This window comes from Anas platyrhynchos, chromosome 1 (genome assembly GCF_047663525.1).
Source record: "Anas platyrhynchos isolate ZD024472 breed Pekin duck chromosome 1, IASCAAS_PekinDuck_T2T, whole genome shotgun sequence".
Classification (NCBI taxonomy): domain Eukaryota; kingdom Metazoa; phylum Chordata; class Aves; order Anseriformes; family Anatidae; genus Anas; species Anas platyrhynchos.
Window position 1 is genome coordinate 148,606,024 of NC_092587.1, and position 15,033 is coordinate 148,621,056.

Below are 15,033 nucleotides of genomic sequence, written 5' to 3' on the forward strand. Positions count from 1 at the left end.
CTGAAGTTCAAGATTTATATAGTCTATTTCCTTTAAAACATCAACAACATGAAATTATGCAGTAAACCTTGATTTTGGGTTATGTCATTGTTTACAATCTTGCGATGGAGTGCACAGTACTTGGCGAGATTATTATTTTTTAAATTATGTTAGAACATTGTGCAGTGTTCATAGAGAACACTTCTAGCTAGATGTTTCAAGAATGGAACTGTCAAAAAATTATCAGATAAAAAAGATCTTATTATCAAGGTGATCTTTTTTATTCCTATTGTTATTAAGAAGATGTTTGGGATTCTTTTCCACCTCAACATGTGGATTTCAACAACTGCTGTTTGCTATTAATTACAGAACATACTGCATCTTCCATCGGATAAACATGTCCGGGGAGAATCAAGCTAATTTGTTATATTCCCCTTTGGATATGTTTTCCATCTACACAATGTTCAGACTAAATCCTGTGACTACATTTTTCATTTGACATCTTGGGGAGGCAAGTTCTCAGAAATCTGAACTACACAAGATCTGAATCACTGATCATGCTCAAGTGCCACACTGTACACAACTGTGAAGTTAGGTGCCTAGAATAGACCATAGGTGCTTAGTTTATATGCATCTGTTCGAGCAATTAAACTTTAGCACTTGATTCTGGAAGCCTGCATGTATGTGTGAAGTTATCTTTCAGCATGTGAGAAAGTTTGCAGAGCCTGAAAGGAGGAAAGAGAGGAGCACTAGTAAGATTAGCACATTATGTAATGTAATGACTATCACCTGGGAGGATCTTAAAATACTGTATGCAGCATGCAGCATATGAAATATTTTAATATGAGATTACATATATCACGTGTCTATTAGTTTGATCTGCTACAGTTGATATTTTTTCTTTATTCACATTGGTATAATATGTACATATAATACAGAGGAAGTAACAGACATAAATGAAAGAATTAAAAGCCTGCATTTGAATAATTAAGAGCAAAAATTATTGCAATCCAAGCATATTTTAATTAATCGGATCCCAAAACCTTAAGTAAAGTATAATTAATTTTACGTAAATTTCAGAGTTTCATAATGGAATAGATCTCTTGTGTGAAATATTTAGGTAATGACTATCATAAAAGAGACCACTTTAGAGTGCAATAATGTGCTCTGAAAGAGTCTTCTGTGTCAGTTAGGAATAAAAAAATCATTATACTTGGCACTGTATTTATTGTGCCCAATACTGAGTGAGTTGTAGCTGAGTAAACCTGAAATGTATTTGTGCTTCTAGTGTACCTGCCATCCTGCCCACAAACTTGCACCATCACTGTGATTGTCCCCAGCATATTTTTAAAGGTTTCTCTCTCCCTTCCTACCTTTCACTCATTATTTTATTTTATTTTTTACTTTTTAACATTATGAATACATAAAAATAGGATGAACTGATGAAAAACAGCTGAGATAGGAGATAAAGAACAAGTCTATTACTTGTTACTTTTGTAAATACTACCTACGGCCACCTACAGTTCTCTTTGCCTTCTTTCTTTTGACATATTCCCAGATTTATTACTGTTTGAAATACCAGAATGCATAGAAGTGAGTGATGTTAGGAAAAATCCACTACAGCTTTGAGACATTTGTTTTCCAGAGTTTGCTGTTCATTACAGGTATGTACCTGCAGTTAAGGTTTGCTAAAAATACCATAGTTCATTACTACTATGGCTAATTAGCCTTGATAATTCTGAAAATGCATTCTATTTATGTTTACTTTGAGCACACAAGAATGCATGGCAAGGTTTGATTGAACACTGAAGGAAAAAGGCAGTCTTCACCTTGAAGAGTTTACCAGCTGAAAATACATGGTGAGGGTGTGTACATGGAAATGTAGGGCTTACCACACAGGAGTAGTCAGGCTGAGAAGGGTTGAGTCACAGGAAAGGAATGAGCAATGGCCTGTCAGGAAACACCCTGTGAGTTCCAAACATTCTTATTTTTGTTTGATAGGGGTTTGGGTAGGTGGAGATCAGGACAAAGCAAAGGCATGGAGAGAAAGGCAAGGACGTTTCAAGATATGGAGAGGTGAGAGGAGAACAGACATGCAGTGAAGACGATAACAGAGAAACAGAGAGGTGTGGGGGTGAGATGAGGTTGCAACAACCTGCACGTGGGAAAGGATAATTAAAATTCATGTGTGTCTGTCAGCCGTTAAGCCTCTTTTACCTTTGCTTTGTTTGCTTCCTTGTCAGGCTGGATCCTCCCTGTAGTCTCTTCCTCATTCCAGGCTGGTCCTGTCATTGTTTAAAACAGTTGTGTATGAACCGTGCATGCAGACCAAAGCCATAAAATTATACAGTGCACTTATTTGAAAGATTGAAAAATTGCTTTACTGCAACAGTTTATACAATGGTTGACATTTAGGGACTGATCCTAGGCTACTGTACTCAGTAAAAGCAATTTAATATTGTAACTTGTAAGTATGAAACCAATGATTTTTCTTTTGGCAGATGGAAATTATTCTTAGACCACATGAACTTTTTGGGCTGAGGCGGGAACTTCTGTCTTTACCTACCCATTTAAAAATTCTGTTAGCTAACAATGTTTCTTCGTTATGCACGAGACATAATTCTGAATCTTAAAAAGGGTGTATTTGTGTGTATGTGTATTTGCTTCAGTCAATGAGTGTATTAAATTTCTTTAATATTGAAATATTTTTTCTTATGTGTTGAGAATTTTTACTTTTGCTTTCAAAGGTGATAGTAGATATGTGGTAAATAAATATCCCTTGTCACTTTCACTCTTCCCTTCTATGAAAAACAAAACATAACTAAGGTTTGGTTTTATCAGTCTTTCTTCTTGCTCCCCACAACTTGTTTGAAACCAGAAGACTTTTTTTTTTTTTTTTTTTTTTTTTTCTGAAAACCTGTATTAAACCAAAAGAGTTTGAAATAGGAAGGCACTCTGTTCCCCGTTTTCTTTGATAAAACACAATGAAAACAGCATCTAAATTATCTGAATAGTGACAGTATCTTGGCTGAGCCATATATATTTCAATGCCTGGTTATTTAAGCTTAGTTACTGGTTGCCAGAATTACACTCATGAGACCCCAATGTTTCTTATCCATAAACTAATTTTCTAGTCAAAATTCAGAAAATACTCCCCTACAAAATAACAAAGAAAACCTAAACAAACCATTCTCTGTATGAAGACAGCACTTTTGTAATTCAGTATATTCAGTCCTCGTATCCATAAGCACAACATTTGCGTAGTCAGCACTTATTCTTTTAAACACAATTAGAAAAACAAAACATCAATGGGAAATCAAGCTGATTTCAATATTGTTCAACAAAGAAGGAATCATCTGGCACCGTAGGAATTTCTTATTCCATTTTCTCCAAACAGCAGGCTAGGAGCACTTTAGCATTAAGATATTTCATTTTCTCTAAAAATTATACTGAAGGCTGCGGTGTGGTATATGTAATTTATAAATATTTGAATTTTATAATTATTTTCATACATGATGGAGACAGAACCCACCAGAAATCTTCAAGTAGTGAATATTCTTATTACTGAAGTCTCACTTCAAGTATGTAGTGTCAAACTCACATCTTTTCATCACATATGCTGAATCTCTCACGTTAGAATAAATTTTTTTATTTACTTTTCAAACAGCCTCTCTCATGAAAGTGCAGCTAATGGCATCCTGTTTGCAGCCTCTGTGCTCTAACACTTTGTTCAAACCAACACCTTTACCCAGAGCTCATTAAATCAGCACTTACATGCTTTCAATACAAAGGGAATAGTTTCAGGATGAGCACTGGATGTCTGATCTCCTTTTACACAGATTATCCTTTTTTCGCCCCTGCTCAAGGTATTGCATGAGTGAACTTATTCCTGAAATACTGTACTAAGAAATGGCTTCTTCCTCTCTCTTATTAAACTGTCACAAAACATATTTGAGAGCTAGATAATCCACTACAGTGTATTAGGAAATTCAGGAGATCATATAGGAACTCTAACAATAGAAAAAAATGAATGCTCATCTTCTATCAACCTCCAAATTACTATTCTTTATTAGCATTATCTTTTCCAGCCTTATAGAACTGAAACCTACTTCATGTCAAAAAATGAATGTTATGCACTTAATATATTTAAAAATCTGAGTCTGAAACTGCTTGAATGAGATATGATCATATTGTCATAAATCACCCTATCTTTTATAACACAAAAGTAATTATTTCCAAAATCTAATGTCAAATATTTCTGGTTTGTTTTTCTTCTCCTTTTCCTTTCACAGCTGTTCAAGTTGCAACAACTGAGTCCTGGATAGAAAAGGAGAATTTCATTCCCGTGGAATGATCAGGGACTCATTTCAAGAGAGTCAAGCTATGGTTGTCAGCCATATTTGTGTGCTTTTTAGAAAGCCTAGTTGACAACACCAGGTTTGGAGTTTGGGTTTCAAGTTGTTATATTCTTACTTCATTTAAGGTCTTTATTCACTACCATTAGATAACAAAATAGTTACAGATACTTCTGGTGATGAAGTAGATATCTAAATAAATTTCAGTCTGTTTTATTTTGTCCAGTCCTCAGTTTTGAATTCAGATTCATGAACTGAGATACTTCTGGTGAGATTAGTTAAAGACAGGGGGATAGCTATACAAGAGAAAACCCTCCTTAGCATTTGAAAACAATTAGGAAACTGCAGTAGTATCTATATTCTCCTCACTAATCATTCTGATTTACCCCCTGAGTTAAATAATTTCCCAAGGGAAGTAACCATCCTCATATATTTCCCAGGAAAATAGGCACTCAGTAAGTACTTAGATCAGTAGGCTTGCCAGATTGTGATTATTTCTAAGTCTGGCTCAGGAAGGCTTTCTGTTGCAAATTCATGGAGGGTAAGAACATAAATAAGGGACCTATTACTATATACTAGTCTTGTTGCATATGCACCTGTTGTTGGTCACTGCTGAATTGTGATACTGCAGTAGTTTTATTATTTGACTTTTAAAGTTGTTCTTAGGTTATTATAGATGAAGGTTATTATAGAAAAAGAAAGGGCACAGTTAGTTCTGTTATTTTAACTCTTAACAGCTCACATGCTGAGTAGGAAGCCACCTAAACTAGCCATACATACATTGAGGACAAGTCTGTCACAGCGGCAAAACTCCCGTTGGACCTTATTGGCAGCAAAGGTCCCTAAATGTGTACGCAGTGGTGGTTTCAGTGGAAGATGATGGACCTTAGCAGGAAACAACACCATGCAGGGTCATGCCTCAAAACATAGTTAAGTAGGAAGGTCTTATCAAATAATCTTTTGCTTTGAATAGGTTGTGAAATCTCACTTAGGCAATTTGGTTGCTTTTAAGTCCCCAAGCAGCAAAGAGAGGACAAAAGGCGGGATCAGCTCGTGGGGTAGGTTTCTTCAGAGTTCATTCTTGTATCATGAGGCTCAGAAAGTGAGGTCAGCCTTGAATCTGAAGCTTGATCACACTGATTTTCCTGGACCTTACAAGGGGGATGTTGTCTGTAGTGGCAGAATTGCACAAGAAGGTTTTGGAATGGTTAACACAGACCCTTCAGGAATCTACTGTGGTGCGTTATCCCCTAGAGAGAAATTGGATTCCATTCATCTGTCACTGTATCATACCAGGTTTGAAAATAAATAAATAAATATAAAAAATCATGTTTGATTTAAAATAGGAAAGAAAGAAAGAAAGAAAGAAAGAAAGAAAGAAAGAAAGAAAGAAAGAAAGAAAGAAAGAAAGAAAGAAAGAAAGAAAGAAAATGTTCCACTTAATTGAATGACCTCACAATGTATTTGGCAGCTTTGTCAGGAAGTTTCCTGGGGAAAAAAAAAAAAAAAAAAAAAAAAAGTGGAAAAAAAAGAAAGAAGAAGGAAAGAAAAGAAAAATCCAGTGAAGTTTATGAGTGTTTTTACAAACTGTTATTCTCCCTCCTCCAAATCTCTGGCCTCTCAGGTGAAGCATTGTGTGGCTGGTATCTTGACTTACCATTCTCTCCCAGGCTCTGCAGGGAGTATCAGGCCATCAGCACTGATGTTCCAAGCAAAGCTGTGAAAACAAACCACAGTAGATTAGTTGGGCTGCTGACCAGGTTATTTAGAGCTAACCACTCTGTGTGCCCTTACATCTCAACCAAACAATTACCCTTTTCCATTCTTTTATTTGTTCATGCACTTATCAAGGACAACAGTGTTTGCAAGGGGACATTTTATTAAATAGGATGATTCATTTAAGAACCTTTTCTTTGTCTGTAGAATGCCAATATATCCTGCTCTTTGATTAAGAGAGCAAATAGCACAGAAGACATATCAAAATGATGGTTACCTGAAATTACTTGATTGTCTGAAAGAGATGCTAAAGACAACACTGGAAATGCTGTAGCTCGATTCTGCCATTTTGAACACTTGTTCTCATATTGACAGCTATGCTTTTTACAATAAGGTCACCAATACAGTGAGTGCTATTTCATGAAAATCAGTATTGGAATACAGAATTTAAAATTGAGATACAAAAGGAAGAGGTAGATACTTCAAAACTGAATACTTCTCTCTCCATTTATTTTTTTCTTACCTACCAGAAATGTTTTAAAATTATTTGTCTACTTGATTTGTACCATTTTTATAACTTAATGTGTTTGTGGTTAGAAGTAATGGTAGGTGAGTGAAGTAGAGCCGTCATTTCAAGGGTGAAATCACAGGGAATTAAAGAGGAATTGTTATCCAGCTTTTTATTAAAGGCACCAGGGATCATGTTCCCTAAAAGAAAACACTATACAATGTGATTTGAAAATCACTTTCAATTTTTTGGGGACATTTTAGGACTACAGTACTTTCTAAATGGTTGTCATTTGTTCTTAAGTATTGAGATTTAACATCAATTTTTTATTTATTGCAGCAGTAGAAAACATTGAGCTTGCCCTGGCTTTGTTGTGAATGAGTAGATGCTGTCAAGTTATTAATGCTTCAAGAAAATCACTGAAGTATTTATTCTGCTTTTGTTGCTTTAAGGCTTATGCTCTTTTTTTTGTTGTTTTTTTTTTTTTTTTTTTTTTTTTTTTCCTTTTTCTCCCCTGAGGTTTCTGTTGAATTGTATACAGACAATACTTGTTCATAACTATCCATGAAAAACTCAGTTAATAATGTCAATTGCTCTCAGGAACAGTATGATTTGCTATTACCACACACACACACACGCACATGCTAAAGGGATAGTATTTCTTACAAGCCTGACCCAAGATTAGTAATTTGCATCTTGTCCAAGTGATTGATTTTAAGATTACTTGGAAAAAGGAAGAGAAAATAAAATCTTCTCAAATATGCTTCTCAAACTCTGTACAAGATGGTAGATTTTTCTTCTCTGTGAATAAAAAAATGGCATGACAAATTGCCAAAAGATCCTCTAGAGATGTACACGAGCACTAGAGCTCACATTTTATCCTTTTCCCATTTTGAAGCATTAGTTTTAAGCTCTTGAACAGAGTATGCAAACAGGAGAGAAAGATTACAGCAGGAAGAAAGGAGTTAAAGAGGTGTCTTGAAATCCATCTCTAGGCTGCATAAATATCACTGTGGTTAATTCCTCCATTTTTAGACGTTCCTCACTCAAGTTATTTTTACTCATCAAATTCACACTTCATACCTTAAAAGAGAGGTTGAATAAAAGACTTTTGCTTAGGGCTATCTTAATGAACTTGAGATGCAAAGTCTAATTTAATAAAGTAGATACTTTGACAGAACATCCAAACCTAATACCTTATACACAATCCTAGCTCAAAGCAAATGCTCCAAGAATATCTTGTTTATTGTTTATACATAAGCTCACTTCAAACTGTTAGTCCTGGGGTAGAGAGCAGCTGGAGTAGGCAGGGCACATATTTGTTTTCTTTCTTTCCAATGAGATTATCTCAAAGACATTTCTCCCCTTCTGCTCCTTTGCCTTCTTCACATAAAACAGAATAGAGCACAGCTGTCAGGGAGCAAAAAAGGTGAAACCTCATCTTTATGCAAACCTGTACCTTTTCATTAAACTAATTCACTTAAATCAGTGCTAAACTCATGTAGACACTCTTATTTAGCTTTGAACCATCTGATTTGCAATTGACTTTACCAAACTGAAATAAATGTATCTGCACTGCCTCTTACTCCTCTTTAATACAGCAGGTTCAAAATCATCAGCAAATGTCGAGCACTCCAACACATACAGAGAACCAGCAGACTCTGGCTTCTTTTCTCAGTGCTTTAATTCATCATGCACTAAAAAATCTGACAAATGAGCTGGGGAATGTTTGTTTATTGCTTGTAGGGCCTGCTGGGGCAGAGCTGTCTCAGATCACTCAAATCCCAAGCTACAGTGAAAAAACTGTGAAGTCTGTGTCTTTTAAATGGTAAATTTACTGAATATTAGATGATACTCTGAATTTTGGCTTTTCCATAAGTAAGTATATTTCATGAAGTTTCTCTGGATGTATGATTAGAAATGACATTATGAGATGGTTTTAAGGAACTTTTTTTTTTTTTTTTTTTTTTTTTTTTTCCCCTAGCTCTCCTGGAGAAACTATCAAAAAATACAGCAAGTCTGTCAAAGCTAAATGCCTGCTCTGAGTACTGTGGATGGTGTCTGGGACACCAGCATACTGCTAGCTGGAGAAGCAGTTACCCCTACCGAAGAGGAACTTTCTGCCCTTGCCTTACAGATGGCCTAATTATAAAGAAAGAAAAGAGAAACATTGTGGAGGTGCAAAAGACAAGTCGGGATTCCCCTCTGGCAGCTCCTCCTTCCAGGCTCTGTGGAAATGACTTTGTTTGTTGGGAAATACAGAGGGACACTCAGTCTATTTCTCACACACCCCAGCCAGTTACCTCAGGTCTCTTCATGAGTGGGCAATGGTCCATGATAAACACTCAGTTTTGGATGCCATCTTTTCAGGACCCTGTTGGTCCCTCTCTCATCAGCTTAAGCTGAGTCTTTTTATGCTGTACATTTGAGGTCTGCCTTCTTCCCCTGCATTAGGGCACAGACTCCAGGAATTCTTCACATTAGAACAATAGGGCTTAAATGGTATTATTTATATATTTATTTTCTGGAGGAATGCTTGGCTTGCTGCAATGAACAGATCATCTGTCCGATTAAAATGTTGGACTTTGGAGATTGCTCATGTTCTGTCATTAGAACAAGAAACTTGGTTTGCCAGATGGGCATGTTCTTTACTTCAGCTCAAATGGCAGTTTTAAATATATCCCCATGTAGCTTTTCTCTTGTATCAAACATGAGAAAATAATAATTTCCCTCTGATGCACTGTCCAGAGTTGACAACTTCTAAACTATGAAGATAGGGAGGGATGCTGAATCTCTGTGTATCATCTGATTTTCCAGTGCCCACCAAATCTGGAGTGGAACTTTTCCACATCTTCAAGCCACTTTGCACATGCACAGTTCCTTTCAGCATTGAAACCTTTCTACCCTACATGTCAATTAAATCTCTGGTATTTATAACAAAGATTGACTGAGATGGTTATGTGCAGAAGCCACTCAGAGTTCTATGTAAGAATATGAAACGTTTATCTCATTTCAAAACTCCTGTGATTTGTCCAAAATACAGGGAAAATTTGTACTGATCTGGGTGAATCAATTCCTACGCTGTTTCAGTCCTGGAAGAAAGCAGGAAAAAGAGATAAAGAAAATAGTTTGGCATGTGGTAAGGACACAGATATAGGTGTAATAGAGAAGGATGGAGCAAAATGCCAGCAGAAAAGACTGAGGGTCGTGGTGGAGTGGAATACCTGAGCTTGTAATGTCTGCAGTCATTACACAATCTCTCAGGTTCAAGATTTGTATGACTGAGGAATCATCTTACCAGAGAATGCTGAGGAACATCCCAGGAGGAAACAGTAGATAAACACAGTAAAGACCTCAGATCATTTTGCAAGAGAAACAAAATAAAAATGAACAGGCAAAGCTTCCTGAATGCCCCAGCATTTGAAAAAGGCCTTCCATGGCATGATAGTTGTCATGGCAATGGTAGAAGCTCTGCTTGAGGATGACTGGAACTGTCCTTCCTGTTCATTCCAGTCTGGAAAATGCTCATTCATTAAACCCTGAAAGATGTTATGCAAGGAAGATAGTGAACATATGCCCTTTGGAGACTGAGCTTTGCCTTGGGAAGGAAAAATGTGTGTGCATGTTTGTGTCAAGGTGGCTTGAATCATTATAGCTTTGTAATGCCTATCTCAAAATACCTCTTCAGGATTGTGTCAATTAGAAATGAAAAAACAACAACAACAATAATTAAAAAACAAAACAAAACAAAACACAACAACATAAAATTAGTCTGTCTGAGTAAAACATGAGACTCTACAGATTTGACTGAATTTTGATGATGTTATTAGGATGTGTTTAGGAAAAGAAAGAGAGAAAGAGGAGAATGAACAAAGGTGTTTGTGGGAATTGTCATTAAAACCAGACCAAGATTCAACCTTGACAAAGGAGATACTGCAATTCTGCTATAATGAGGAAATTAAGTCAATGAAGAACGTGTTCTCTCAAAGCCAGTGGACTACAACACAAGCTTGTTTAGAATTACCGTTAAATTGTGGTACACTTCACAAAGAAATAGATGTGAACATTTCAGAAAGCAGTCATCAAGCACCTTGTTGTTTGCCAAGAAAAATAGGCAATTATGAACATTATGTCCAACTATGCATCATATCGGCTCCAATCAAAACCATTTAAATCCAGTCAAGCATTGCTTTCGCACATAAAACCCTACCCAATGCTTGATTATACCTCAGCATACCAGGTATGTAGCCTAGGATGTTGGCCAATAACAATATTCCATTGTCTAGGAATTTTAATCCATCCATCTATATTTATAAATGTCATAAATTTGATTGCAAAAGATTACAATTATCAAAACCCTTGCTGTTTTAACTTTCCTGTCCAAATCTACTAAAAAGCCTTTGAAATTAAAAGCAAACAAATAAACAAAGTCTAAGGAAAAAAGGGCACTGCCATGTTTTTAAGTGGAAAAACTGAACCTAGAAAATGACTTAGTTTTTTTACACTTCTTTACCCCTCCCCAGGTGATGCTGCCTTCCAACAGGATAAAATTATTATGTAGAGAAATTGGTTTAGGCTGCACATACCAAGACTGAGAAAAAAATGCTTCAATATAGATACATTAAAAACAAACAAACAAGAAACCTTAGGCACTTTTGTGGTCTCAGAGAAACAATGAATTCTATTCCTCCTACTGCTCTGCTTTGGTAACAAATTAGTGTTGTGTCCCTCCCCTCCCCCCTCCTTTTATTTTTTATTTTTTTTCCATACAAAGCTCTTTATATTGGAGACTTATTCTAAAAATGTGTCACTTGCTGGTATGCAAGCACCAGGTCAGCTCAGCAAGTGTCAATAGCACCAGGAGTTAGCACAGATGAGTGACCGATGTTTTAATGTTATGTCAATTTAACTTGCTGTGAGCACAGACATATACTATTGAATTTACAACACTGACAGAGCTCAAGTAGGGCTCCCTATGCTTACAGCAACTGGAACTGAGTTACAATTAGAAAAAAAAAAGACAGGAATTCTTTGCTTCCTAAAAAGAGCTTTTCTGCGATTTAACCATCTGCATCTATGCTACTCAGCTATCCTCTGGATGAATATTTACTTTCAACTTCTTTACTTTTTCTCCCCCTTCCTCCCCTTTTCTTTTTGCACAGCTTTCAGTGAGATAGACACTTGCCTTTTTCCTTTTCATAATAAAAATGATGGCCAAAATATCTGTCAAAAATCTCTTTCCAAGAGCAGTGTTGCTGCCAAAGACTCCAGACAAATTATGTGGCTAAATGCTTGACTCTTGAGTATGATGGCCACAGTTTAACTGAGAGATTATCACTGAGAGACTTAACATTGGTATTTAAAATGGCATATATAATCTTCAATAGGAAAACAGTGGGATTAAATGGCTTTGGGCTGTCAGTTCGTGTCCAGACATCCTAAGAATCTTTGAGAGAATCACAGAATCACAGAATTTCTAGGTTGGAAGAGACCTCAAGATCATCGAGTCCAACCTCTGACCTAACGCTAACAGTCCCCACTAAACCATATCCCTAAGCTCTGCATCTAAACGTCTTTTAAAGACTTCCAGGGATGGTGACTCCACCACTTCCCTGGGCAGCCTGTTCCAGTGTCTAACAACCCTTTCAGTAAAGAAGTTCTTCCTAACATCTAACCTAAAACTCCCCTGACCCTCACTTAAGGAAAAGACATGTACAGTAGATGACAAAAAAAGGTATTTTTTCAGATATCAACAAAGGTGAGGCTGCACAGAGGTAGCTGATTTCATTTAATTACAGCCAGTATTGGAATGTACCTGCCAGAAACAGGAATGCTTCCTTCATTTAGTCTGATTTATCATTACAAGAACTAACAGCTTCTTCATAAACTACTGGGGCTTAGCTCTGGCACATATCCAACAAAGTTACACAACTTGTTTAACATCACAAAGAATATAATGCTTCTATTTGCCCCTAAAATAATGCCTATCACTTTTTACAGCATTGTACCAGAATTCATGAGTTAATTTTGACAACATATGGGAGAAAATGAGATTTTAAAATTATTATTTATATTTTTTCCAGCAGAAAGAGAGAATATGAGCTTTATTTTGAAAGATATTTATTTTATTTATTTATTGAACTTTATTTATTTATTTATTTATTGAGCTTTATTTTGAAAGATATTCATGACCCCCAAAGTTTAGATAGGTACTTAAGATATGATTAGACACTGAACTGAATTTCTTGAAAAGGGTGGAAAATGCCTTGGCACTAGGCAGCTGGGTATTCTTTTAGGCAGAGAAGAGATTTAGGCATAAGCCTCTCCCTCCTCACACCCACCTGCTGGATGACTTGCACCACTACCTAATTTAGATGAGAGCTATTCTTTTCTTCCCTCAAGGCCCTAGAGAATTTCCCTGATTATTTACCCTGTGTAGCCAGCTCTGCCTTAAAGAATCTGGCGTTAGTCACTAAGTTTCTAGTCTAAGTTTCTTTCACTGTGGATAAATTGATATCAAATTGGGAGCTATGTTAAGTAGATGGTGTTGCTCACTATTCATGTGTTTTTTGTATATTGCTAGTATGTGTGTGTACGTGTGTGTGCATGTGTGCGAGGGAGTATTATTCTAATGCAAACAATGATAACGTAAGCCAATGCTTTAGTGCTCCATGACTTTCTTACATTTTCCTTGATTCTCCCTTGACACTTTGCTCCAGCAACCTCACACACATTATTTTTCATATCTTTATACAGTAACTGAGAATTTACTTTTAGAAAAATATTAAGGTACTAGCAAATTCAGTTACTTAATTTCCTTTAATTTTAGTAGGAATTATAAACTTAGCTGGATGTTTATGTTTGTTGATCTGTGTGTTGGTGAGTGGGTAGCAACTAACTCATATTGGGAGAAAAATAAAAAAATTATGAGAATATTTTGGAGTAAAATGAGAAAATACTTCAAATGCTCCCAGAATTCTAACATTACTGCGTGGGCACTAATCTGACTTCACTTTTCAGTGTTGATCTCTATTCAAAAAAGCATTAAATCATTACTGAATCAAACTCTGAATACTATATTACTTTTGAGTACAAACTAGAAACAACATCAAAATGAACCTGGAGTGCTTTTTACTTGAACTTTGTATGTGATGATATTAAGATGCTGAATATTTCAAAGGCTGAAAGTATTTATAGCTTTTGACTTTTAACCATATTATGTCCTTTGCCTTATTTCTTGTCCTCAGCAAATGTCAAGTGGGTGTTGCGTAGAACCGAGAGAGACCATTCTCAGGAGAACATCCGTCTTCAATAAATGGAACTCCAGATTACACAAAGCTGCAGGCATAAAAGAAGCTGCAAAAGCAAGTTCAGCCTGAAAATGAAATCATTTTCTCTAGGAGAAAAAAATAATAAAAAAAGAACATGAAAGTGAAAGTAAGGACTTAACTAAAATCATCATGCTTTTATAAAGTTTACTTTCTATCTAACAGTATATATATATATAATTGAATCTGTGATACCAGTTTTTGTTTTAAACATTTTTATTGTCTTTTCCTAGAGTTGGCATATTTACATAAATAATTAAAAAAACAAACACACACACACAAAAATGAAAACAAAAAAAGTCCAAATGCTTACTCTGTTCCCCAAAATTATGATCTTTGTGAATTAATTAAACTAATTTCTTTGTGAATTCAAGATATTCTTCTAAGAAGACATTTAAAGGCTCTGAGCAGAAACATTCTTAAGGATGTAACTCAACTCCAGGGAACTGTATCTGATTTATCTCAGCATAAAGGAGCATAGAACTTGTTTTGTAATGCATGTATAGAGTGCAGAGTGCAGGTGATGACTTGAGCTATGAAAATTTGCTTTATAAAACCTGCACCCACACATTCTGAAAGCACTGTCAGGTTTACCAAAAGGTTAACTAAACTTGTGAACCTTTCAAGTAAACCTATGGTTAATTTTGTGTATCTTGATTGATTTATGGTTACATGTATTTGACAAGCCAAAGTTCAGCTTTTTTCCTTGCCGCCTTACACTTAGAGTTATTTTGCTTCTCTGAGCCTGGAACTGAAACTGAGTTTCATGAGATACAACCCCTTGGAAACTGAAACTTTCCTACAACTCTAAGGATGGAAACTACTGAGTTTCTAACAGGTCTGGATACAGCTCAGTCTTTTTTTTTTTTAGCTCCCCTGCGATCTTGCAGTCCGTAATTGAGCATAAAAGATACAAAATAGCTGTATATGCTCTGCATTGTTTTTTAATCTAAAGTCTCTTCCTAATTTCCTGTTGCATAGTTCTGTATGAAAATCCAGAACATGGTGGTTGCATCTTTGGAGCAAGGGAATGGAAACAACATTATTTAGGATGATTATTTATGCTCTATCTAAGCTTGGCTGCAACAGCAAACAAAACACAGAAGTCTGTGAGTGTAATATGCAGCAGGCCCAGACTCATGGGCCT

The 15,033-nt window shown here is 36.0% G+C and overlaps 1 long non-coding RNA gene across 1 annotated transcript; it reads left to right on the forward strand.

Annotated features, from left to right (window-relative positions):
- Positions 1-1,999: 1,999 nt before the first annotated feature.
- LOC140001000 (uncharacterized) lies at positions 2,000-14,190 on the forward strand. The gene is made up of 4 exons (XR_011806170.1): positions 2,000-2,055; positions 4,272-4,416; positions 8,543-10,798; positions 13,806-14,190. It is a non-coding gene; the product is annotated as an uncharacterized lncRNA (long non-coding RNA).
- The last annotated feature ends 843 nt before the right edge of the window (positions 14,191-15,033 follow it).